We start from the raw sequence: 12,023 nt of genomic DNA, 5'->3' as shown, positions 1-12,023 counted from the left end.
ATCTTTATTTGTTTCTTCTGTATTTCTATGTCTCTCTTTTTTAATAAATATATTTAAAAATATAGTTATGATTATTTTTTAAAATATTTTTATATTAAAATATATTAAAATATTATTTTTTATTTTTAAAAATTATTTTTAAAATTAACACATCAAAACAATTTAAAACATATAAAAAATTTTACTTTTATTTTTATTTTGAAATTTTGAAATAAAATTTTGAAATGGTTAGGTTAAAAAGTCTACCAATTATGTAACATGATATATATATATATTTTTTTATCCACAAGTAATTTTATTTGTTAGAATAAAAATAATGAATTTTAAATTAATTTTTTAAAAAATCTTAACATTTAATTGATAGTACTTATTAAGTTGGAGAGCTATAAAATATTTCTAATAATTATTTATTAGAGATGAAAGGTCAACTTCTCTTGATTAGAAAACGTTCATTAGGCCACCAACTCAAATTAGAAATCCAGCAATCATCTGAGTTGTCTCATGCTACGATGGCAGCCCAACTGCCCAAGGGAAGGGTACTCGGGCCTCAGCCCCTGCCCAAGTTTTTTTTAAAAAAAAAAAAAAAAACCTCAAAGCAGTTTGTGAATTTAAAATAGGGAGGAATCTTTGAAAGTTCATAAAAACATAAATAACTGACATTAATTACACCAAATTATTTCATCAGGGCTAATGTTTATTTGAAAATGTTGTTTGAAAATGTTATAATAGTTGTTTTTTGTCTAATGTTTATTTGAAAATGTTATAATAGTTGTTTTTTGAATTGTATTGTTCTAAAAAGTATATCAAAATGATATTTTTTTTATTCTTAAAAACATTATTTTTAATATTAACCCATCAAATAAAAAAAATAGCAAATAAAATTTTAAAATTTCATGAAATGCAGACAATGCCCAAGAATGCAGAATAAAATGGACGGGAATGGAACAAGGAGATTTAAAAGATGAGGGGCTTTACACGATCTACGTGGTGAAGAGAATTAATGGAAATCTATGATTAGAGGACGACATGCTCCCCTGAGTATACAACAACCGTTTCCCACAACCCCATTAAACTGCACTGATTAAACATACAAATAAAAATAATGAATTGTTGCAAAGTCACTAATTACAGCTACTGTCAATTATTAAAACTCCTGCACTGTTCTTCAAAACAAATCTGAAAAAAGAATGGGATATCCCAGCTATGGCTGAAGGAAATCAACATGGAATCAGATCAATAAACCATCTCATGACCTTCACGGGAAGCTTCACGAGGCTCACTGCAAAATTTGCCAGTCCAGAAAAACAAATGCAACAAGGGCAGAGGCAGCTCAGCACAGTCCTGTCATCAAATTATTCATTTTGTCAATGATCATCGACGATGCTCCAAATAAGAAATACGATATCAAACTGACTGGGATGAAGATCAAGTTCTAAAGAATCGGGAAAATGAAGAAGTCTAAATGTAATAACAACATGGAAACTTGAGGCAAGAAAAGTGATTTCTGATATAAAAAAGATTCGCAGACTAATTTAATCTGTTCCTTTTTCCTGCACAAGACAATGAACTATATCTAAGGGAATGAGAACCAAGAACGTACAATCCTTATAAAAAGGAAAATGAATTTGCTTTCGTCTTCTTTTTTTCTCTTTCGGGGTTGAGGAAATTAACAAGAATTTGCATTCTTGATTGGTTTATATATAACAAATGTATATTTGCATGGGTTACACAGCAAATGCAGAGTAAATTTCATCAAAAAATGAAAAAAAAAAGAAGCAAAGCAGATAGGAAAGAAAGAGAAGAGTACTCACCCAATAACCCAAATAACAGCACCGACAAGAGACAAAACCAAAGCAACAAGAGCAAAGGGTAACCCAATCAAGAAACCTAAAGGCTTGCAATCACCCATAATATATATATCTTCTTCTTTATCTTTCTTTCTTCAGGTGCAAACAGGGCACAACCCTTTTAGCCACAAGGATACACTGTGTTTGGCGAGAGAAAGAGAGGTTAACTGCTATGATCGTGCAAATTATTTTTTATAGTAACATGCAAATGAGTAGTGGTTGGTTTAACGCGTAAACTTTGGTGCGACAAGAGCAATGTTTTCCAAGATTACCCTAAGTACAAAAAAATATGTTCACAGAATAATGGCTATATTGGGAAATTTGAGTTTAGCATGGAAGCTTCTGATTAATTTCTTGGCAATACATTTCTTCTTACGTTTGATGAGGGAGTTTGAATGCTTCTGCAAAGCGTGTTAGACTTTTCTTCAAGTTCAATTTCGAACTACTTTATTGCAGGCAACAACTTGATTCCATGGGCAGTGTAAGAACTATGGGGATCTAGGACACGATACGTCCTTCTCTGTCGCCATTCATTCCAAGGGATTGCATGTAATTTCCTTAGAAGGATCATAGGGAATACGCGTTGATGAAAGCAATACTTTAGGCGTCTTCATGAACGTGATAGCCGTTGTAATTTGATTTTTTTATTTATTGAGGATGATTACAATATATTTTTTTAATAATCCAGCCAAAATTAAAATAAAAGTTCTACATTCATTGTTTAGAGACAGCAAGATTATCCATGTTTTCACATGAGCCAAGTCAAGTCAATCCTGGGAAAAGAACACCCCATGTGACAGCATGGATAAATTCTAATGTGTCTCCGAACATGCTTGGAGAACTTGTATTTCAGTTTTCTAGAGGAAAATCACGGCTGCTTTGATGGGGGGGGGGAAAGAACCCTTCTCCGGCGCCTTAATTTGCTTAAAAAGCCGAGGATCTACACCTTTCTTTGGTCAATGTCCGCCCAAAAAAGCATATAATCAGTGTCATATTTAAACGAATAAATTTTGGGTAATGTGACGGCAATAATACTTGTATATGACTAGATCATCACGAAGACTTCAGCAATAAGGCCAGATCATGCAGAGACTATATAATTTGTGGAGTACGATGAAAAAATGGTTAAAAATCATAGGTATAGTCATATTTTAACTACTTAGTCTACCACAAATTAATGCCTCAATTTATGAAATATGAGTTTCCTACCCAAAAAAAAACAAAAACTTTTTACCTTCCAATAAAGTTGCTAATAAGTAGCTTTCAATAAATTAGCCTTCATTTAGTCCTGGAGTTCAAATAGGGATTTGCTAAAATTTATTTATTTTTTTAAAATTATTTTAATATGCTGATATTAAAAATAATTTTTTAATAAAAATATTATTTTAATATATTTTTAAATAAAAAATATTTTTTAAAAAAATTACAATTACATTTTTAAATACACCTTCAATCTTGATTAAAACCTACATGATTTCAACACAATTAAAAATTAAATGTTATAAATAAATCGTACCATGCATTTCCAATTATAATCTAAATTCTTCAATATTTATTGCCATGAAACAAAGACATTCATACTCTAGGAATAAATCAAAAAACAAACCTAGCCTTTCATAAAGTAATCATCTAGTTGTCCGTGGTTGTCACTAATGCTAAGACTTTAAATGTTTGAAATAAAACTTTTGAATATTTATTGAATAGGAGAATTGGCTTTTAAATAACTTTTGCAACAACTAGAATTCAAGAAAGATACAAGCCCCTTCACCAACTTTCTAAATGTGTGGTAAACAAGGGAAAAAAAAAATGTAATAGACTATCCCTTAAAAATAAAACTTTTTAAACACATCCTAACCACCACGCAACTTAAAATATGCTACTACTTTTAATATTCTCTCTTAAAATGACTGTTGACAAGCAATTTACATCAATCAATAAGCACACTTTTATTAGTTTGCCAAGCTTTACAAAAGTATTAAGTTTCAAAGGGTTTTTTTATAACATCCACAACTTGTTCCAAAGTATTGCAAAAAAACTAATTGTATTGCTTTATCTTTTCAAAGTATTGCCAAAAAACTAATTGTATTGCTTTATCTTTTATAAGTACACGAAAAAATAAAAACATATATAAATGTTTTTGCTGCGTCCATGCGTCATATGATTTTTGACAAGTTTAATTGTTAAGTTATTCTTACAATAAACAATTGTAGACTTGCTCTATGTACAGCCAAACTTCTTCAAAATTCTTTTCAGTCAAATTGCTTGACAAGAACATGCAACTGCAGCTATAAACCTAGTTTTCATGGTAAATAAAGATACTACATGTTATTTCTTATATAATCAAGATATTATACTAGAGCTTAAAAGAAATACATATACTAAAGTGATTTTTTTATTATCCAAATTTCTTATATTGTCCTCAAGAGATGTTGCGTGATGGTAAAGAACTTGAGATAGATCTTAAGTTCGAGTCAGAGCGTATATTTTTTATAAGAGTTTGGGATATTTGAACTTTTACTCGCTCATCCAAACCTATAAAATGCACTTTTTACAGAGTGAGATTTTCTCAAATAAATAAAAAAGTCTCCTGTATTATAATTATTTGTATATACAATAATTTTTTTTGTTTTCTCTCTTTTTATAGAACACTTCATAATCAACTGTCCCTTTCAAATACCTTAAAATCTTTTTTATTACATGTAAATATATCTTTATAGGTTGTTTAATGTATATGCTAACAAGACTAACAACAAACATAACATCTAGTTGTATGGTATTCAAGTACATAAGGTTTTATATTATTTTTTTATAATAAGTGGTATTAATGTTCTCACGTTATTTTTTATTTAAATTTGATATTGTTATTAAGTTTTGATGAGAGATATTGATTATGTTATACCATGAAGAGTGATTTGTTTTAATTCAGAACTATTCACTTCTTGAATTCTATTTCTAGGTTCTATAATTTTGAAATGGTAAAGTTAAAATGTCTATCAATTATGTAACATGATATATATATATATATATATATATATATAATTAACCAATTAATTATTACCGAAAGCATTGAACTAGCTAGCTAATTGAAAGTTGACAAAAACATAAATGAAAGACATGAATTACATCAAAATATTTTATTTTGAAAACATTATATCGGTTATTTTTTAAAATATTTTAAAAAATATTAAAAGGATAATTTATTTATTTTAAAACAAATTCTTTTTAATATTAATGCATCAAAACCAGCCAAAAAAAATATGTGATTTTAAGTGAATAAAATTTTAAATTTTCATGCAATTTGAGACAAGGCCCAAGAATGCAGAATAAAATGGATGGGAATGGAACAATTTGAGACAATTTTCATGCAATTCAAATGCCTTTTGGAACTTAGATTAGGAGGTAATTATTAAGCATATCGATCTTCTACTTGTATAAAAATACCACTTTAATAATTATTTATGGATTATTCCATTAGCACGCCAGGGAGGGAGTACAATTTTTAAAGTAGTGTCATAATCATTTTTTAACTACTAGTCTACCACAAATTAATGCCTCTACTTATGAAATATGAATTTAATACCACAAAAAAAATCTTTTTGCCTTCCAATAAAGTTGCTAATAAGTAGCTTTCAATAGATTAGTCTCCATTAAGATCTGCATTAAAAATAAAGATTTGCTAAATTTTAATTTTTTAAAATTATTATTTTTTTAGTCTTTTAGATCATTTTAATATATTGATATTAAAAATAAATTTTAAAAAATAGTATTTTGATATATTTTTTAACAAACAATATTTTAAAAAATAATCATAATTACACTTTCAAATACCTTCTAAATCTTGACTGAACCTATATGATTCTAACACAATTAAAAATTAAGTTCTTATAAATAAATCGTATCATTCATTTCCAATTATAATATAAATTTTATAATAGTTTACTTAATGAATAGACAAAAGCAAATGAATGTTATTGCTATAAAACAAAGGCATTCATACTCTAGGAATAAATCAAAGAACATAGCCTTTCATAAAATAATTTTCTAGTTGTCTAATGATTGTAACTAATATTAGAAATTTAAGTGTTTGAGATAAAACTTCTAAATATTTGTTGAATGCGAGAATTGGTTTTTAAATAGTTTTTACAAAAACAAGAATTTGAAAAAGATATAGTTGACACAACAACTTCTTAAGTATGTGATAAACAAGTTAAAGAACAAAAAAATAAATAACAAACCATCTCTTAAAAATAAAGATTTCTTAAACACATCCTAACTATACAACTTAAAATATAATGCTACTACTTTTAATATCCTATCTTAAAATGATTTTTTAACAATCAATTTACATCCATCAATGAACACACTCTTATTTATTTGCATAGTTTTACAAATATATCAAGTTTTAAAGGCTTTGTCATTATATATGCAACTTGATCCTGAGTACTTAAGTACTATAGTGAACTAATTGTATTGTTTTATTTTTTACAAGTTCATAAAGAAATGAAGAAAATGAAAACACATATTAATGTGTTTGATGCATGCATGAATCACATGATTCTTAACAAGTTTAATTGTTAAGTTATTCTCATAATAATCAATTATAGAATTGCTATGTGTATAACCAAACTTCTTTAAAATCCTTCTCAACAAACTTAGATATCCTGAAGTAATTTTCTTATTATCCAAGTTTCCTGCATGGTTATTATTTATATATACAACAATTTCTTTGTTTCCTCTTTTTTTGTAGAACACTTCATAATTAATTGTCTCATTTAAATACCTTAAAATCTTTCTTGTTACATGTAAATGCATTGTTGTAAGATGTTCCATGTATTAGCAATAGGACTGACAACAAACATAATATTTGGCCATGTAGCAGTCAATACAAAAGGCTTCATACTATCTATTTACAATAAATATTATCAATTTTCTCATCATTTTCATCTCTTAAAAGCTTTTATCTTGAAATAATTGGATTATGAATTAGATTGTTTTTGTGTATTCCAAACCTCTTTAACACTTCCATTACATACTTTTTCAAACTAATGAAAATGTCATCAGTCTTTTGCATCACTTCAACTCTAAAAAAATGCTTTATTTTTTTCAAATCAATCACATCAAATTTAACCATCATGGATTTTTTTTTTAATTCAACAAACATAGACTTATCTTTCCTAGTAAAAATGAGTTCATCAAAATTTTATCTTTTATATTGGTTTTGATTAACAAAGTGGGTTTATAAGGACACTTTTCAAAACTTTTTTTTTAATAAAATATGATTATATATGAATGTACAAAGCTAGCATGAAAATCTTATTTAAGTTCATAGAGGTTTTTTTTTTCAGTTTGTACACTTTCTACTTGTTCCCTTTGACTTCATATCCACATGGTTGTTCAACAAATACTTTCTCACTTAATTCATCATGCAAAAAAGTTGATTTTATTTCCGATTGATAAATGATCCATCCTTTTCGAGCAGTAGGTACAAGTACTAATCGAATAGTATTTGATCTTGTTACAGGTGCACTTTATTATAATCCACTATATGTTGTTGAGTACCCTTTGCAATGAGACATGCTTTGTATTTTTCTATCTTTTTTATTTTTATTTAGCTTTGTTTTATACACCTATTTCACACCAATTTTATTTCTTCCTGCTAGTAAATTTGTCAGCTACCATGTTTTATTCTTCTTTATTGATTGTATCTTTAAATCCTAGAATTTCTCCAATTTTCACACTTTACAGCTTCTTTAAAATATATTGAATCTGCAGTTGCAAACATAACAAGGTTAGTCATGTTTTCTTCTTTAGAAAATTCTTTTCCACGCTTATAGTCCCTCATCTAAATAAGTTGTTGTTTGTTTCTTCTTCTATTTGAGCCTATTAAGCTTTCATCAATCAACTCTTTTGAGTTTCTCACTTCTTTTATTTCTTTATTGATGTCTGATTTATTGTTTTTGGCATTAACAACTTCATCTTATTCATCTTCCAATTCCAAATTAGATGTTATTTTTTTCTTATGCCTTCTATCCCAATCATAACTTTTTTTTCTTTGAAAACATCTCCTTTCACAATGATCTTTTAAGTAGCTTGATTACATAACTTATATGCTTTAGATTTTTCACTTACTCCAAGTAGGACATAACTCACACTCTTGTTATCCAACTTGGTTTTTTTCTCATCAGGTATATGGATATGAGATACACATCTAAAAACTCTAAAGTACTTAATTGATGGCTTTACTCCACTTCACATTTCTTCTAGAGTCCTATCTTTCATCGTAATATTGGACATCAATTCAACACATGATAAAGCATGATATGAACCATATTCAACTTATTTTATTGCAGTGAGTATATAGTTGTCAATTGTCTACTTATATCATTCTCATTGCAAAAAATAGTAAATTGTTGGGATGTGAATTCTTCATCTCTATCTATACGCAAACTTCTTATGGTTATATTTGTTTTTTTTTTTTTCATATGGTTCTTAATGCTCTTGAAGGTATCAAAAGCTTGTGGTTTTTCTACTAAAAATACACCAAAGTCTTGCGCTATAATCATCAATAAAGATAATTTGGTACCTTTTTTTCTATATTAAATAGGTGTGATTGGACCATATATTTCAGCATGAATAAACTACAAAATATGAGATACTCTCCATTTACTTCTTTCAGAAATGAATCCTTTTTTTGTTACCCTACTAGATAATCTTTACAAATCCTAAAGGGATTCTTGCATTATGGCAGGCCATTCACCATCTCTTTTTGTTCACAAGTGTTCAAACCTTTAAAACTCAAGTGTTCATATCTCTGATACGATAACTGAGTTCGATCTTTGGCGATAGAGCAAAAGCAAGTTGACACATCTAATTAAGAAATAGGATGTAGAAGGAACATTTTGTTTAAGGGCATTGTTGTTTCCATAATTAAACCTCTCTTCGAGTGATAAACCTTGTATATTCTATGTTAAAATAAAATTGCTAGTTTTTTTTTTCTTGTAGTTGCCAATGCTCAATAGGTTATTCTTTAGTTCAAGTCATAAAATACTCCAGTAATGATTTAGGAGATTTTATTTAACTAAAATCTCACATTTCTTTTTCTCATTACCACCATACTAGAATTGCTTCCAAGCTTTACAATTTCTCTAAAATTCTCATCTAATTTAGAGAACAATTCCTTCTTGCCATACATATAGTCATTACATCCTGAGTCAAGAACCATTCAACTTCGTTCTTTGCTTGGTCATTCTCTATATATATTATCAAAAGCATTTCTTCTTAAGCTTTTGTAAAATTTATTTTCTTTTGTTTGCTTGGACATTCATATTGATAATGTCCAAGATTATGACAACAATAACATTCCATAATGGACTTGTTAAAGCTTGATGAACCTCTTTCTTGACCAAAAATCATCTATGACCTTGTCCTCTTACTTATCATAACTCAATTCTGGGTTATTCTCTAAGATTATTTTTTTTCAAAATCAAAAAATAATAATGGCTGGCAATATAGAGAAAGCAAACTAGGAAACCAAACCATAATTTTAGAGGAAATTTAAGGCTTAATTGTACCCTATTATGCCCAAAAATAAAGAAAAAGATAAAATTCAAGGTCAAATCAAATGATTATTGGATGAATTTGCATAAAAATTAAGTCCATTGACATAATTAAATTTTTAATAGGCAAATTTGATTTAACCATGAGCTAAATTAAATTTTAATTATGTTTAAAAATTAATTTAGGTCCAACTGAAGAATTTAATTAAGTGCAAGAACTTAATTGTATTTTAAATGGGTTAAATTAATTTTATTTTGGGCTTAATTGGTGAAAAATTAAATTGGGGAGCCTAATTTGGGCTTAATTGAGAAGATTGAAATTTTAAGAGACCAAATTTATTTTTTACCATGTTGAGTGATTGAAATTAGATGCTAAATTGCAAGAAAATTGAAGTTTTGAGATCAATTAGGGGCTAAATTGAAGAAATTTAAATCCAAGGACAAATCTAAAAAATCTGCCATAATTTAGGGGCTTAATTGATAAAAACCAAGGCAAATTGAAGAAATTAAAAGTTTATTGGTCAATTAGGAGTTCAATTAACAAAACCCGATACCAAGGTCATATTGTAAAAGGCGCGTAACTTTAGGGTTCTAATTGAAGTTCATTAGGGGCTTAATTGCATGAATCGAGAATTTAGGATTAATTAGGGGTTTAATTGAAAAAAATTAAAAGATTGAGGACTAAATTGAAAATTAGGTAAAATACCTAATTCAAACCTAAAATGGCATCGTTTCGGGGGGGGATTAGACGACGCGTCATCTGGTCACTATTCATTATCTTCTTTATTTTTTTTCAAAAAGCTGGTTCAGTCACCTACTTTTCATATGCATTTAATGCATCTAACTTCTATATAATTTGACAAAACATGCGTGAAATTGATCCCCTATAGTTACTTTACAACTCCAACTGAACATTTCAGTCTGAATGACGATGAGACGACGCCAACGCCGGCCTAAAAAGACCAACTCAGGCAGCCTTTTTCTACAGATTGAACAACTCATGAGGCACACTTTGAGCCAACAATTGAGATCCTTCCCAACCGAATCAAAAGTTGAAATTTTTTTTCTTCTGTAGACGAGATTATCCTTTTTCACCGGTTATAAATAAAAGCGGAGTTGATAGCTTGAGGGAGGAGAAAATCAAGTCCAAAGTTAGCCAAAAAATAACCACCAACCAAAGCCATCACCAGCTTCTCCATCACCACATTTACCACAGGTAGCTAGCTCAACCACAAGTCGGCCACCCTATGCCTAAAACAACCATTGTTTCTTCCTTTCTCTCACCTTTGCAGAAATCTTTCTCTTTTTCCCGTGAACGACACAAACCACCATTCTTTGAAAAAACACTGTCAGAACCACCAACCAAACCTCTTGATCACGACAAAGACTCCTGCTTCGAGTAAGCTGCTCCTCTATCAAGCTTTATTTTTTGCGACCATTTCGGTTGCGTGCAGAACATGAACTATTATTCACATTCTGCAAATAATTCAAATTGATTTTGGGCTAGGCTAGTATTGGCTTAGCCCAAATGTGTTGGCTGGGTCCAACCCGACCCCAAAAATATGTTAGGTCGAGATCGGCCCAACCATTTTGAGCTGATATCAACCCACTATTTTCTGGGATTATGCCTGACCCAGTTATCTAGGCTGACCTGACCCACATGTTTAATAATATTTAATTAATATATTATATATTTCTTATTTTTCTTCAACAAAAGTGACTCCTTTTGCTGGAACTTGATTTTGATTCCTTTTTATACCATTTTTTCTATTTTTGTTTTGAAATACAAAAGTTTCTATGAAAAATGCATTCTTTATGCAATTCAACTAATTCTCGATCATTTCAAGATTTTTAATTTTTTAATTTATTATTTTTTATGTTAGTGAATTTTTAAAAGTTGGAATATCAAAAACATAGAAAGAAATGGAAGAATAAATTGGCTGTAAAATCTAATTTTTAGATGCTAATATTTCATCATTTATTTTATCAATATTAAAATTGGCAATAAAAATGCTGGTGAAAATAAAATAAAAACGCTTATGAGATTTTTGTTTTTATGGTTTTTCATTGACAATTTTATAGTCAATGTCATTGCTAATGAAATTTTCCCTAAACATTGAGAGGTGGTAGTGTAGGTGTTTTATTGCTATGAATTATTTTTAATATTATTTAAGTTTTTGGCCTTGAAGCTCTATTTGGTAATTGGGTTGCATTTTATTTTAAAGTGCATTTTGGACCATTAAAATATTAAAATTAATTTTTTAAAATGATTTAGATGATTTTAATGAGAAAATATAAAAATTATTTAAAAACATCTTAAAATAATATTTCAGTTAAAACAAAACTTTTACAAAAATATATACACCATAATAATAAATACACATTAAGAAGCAATTGATTTACGGGTTAATATCATGGTCAGATTCAAGTGATGGAGCAATCAGTTAATATATATATATATATATATTTCTTGAAAATAAAAATGTTAAATTCTTGCTGAGAATCTCGATAAACAAGCTATTACATTAGTAGATCACATGTGATTTTTGTACGATAAAAAAAAAAAGAAAAGGAAAGGACTCATTAGGACTGGCGAGTTGTCCGCGGGGGAGTTATAGTT

General features: G+C 28.6%; 1 long non-coding RNA gene across 1 annotated transcript; it reads right to left on the bottom strand.

Annotated features, from left to right (window-relative positions):
* Window positions 1-985: 985 nt before the first annotated feature.
* On the bottom strand, window positions 986-2,131 carry LOC105129249 (uncharacterized). The gene is made up of 2 exons (XR_843037.1): window positions 1,812-2,131; window positions 986-1,341 (listed from the first exon to the last, which is right to left on the bottom strand). It is a non-coding gene; the product is annotated as an uncharacterized LOC105129249 (long non-coding RNA).
* Between the last annotated feature and the right edge of the window lie 9,892 nt (window positions 2,132-12,023).

This window comes from Populus euphratica, unplaced genomic scaffold (genome assembly GCF_000495115.2).
Source record: "Populus euphratica unplaced genomic scaffold, PopEup_1.0 scaffold86.1, whole genome shotgun sequence".
Lineage (NCBI taxonomy): Eukaryota > Viridiplantae > Streptophyta > Magnoliopsida > Malpighiales > Salicaceae > Populus > Populus euphratica.
Note: the sequence above shows the minus strand (reverse complement) of the source record. Positions and strands in the feature narration are given on the sequence as shown.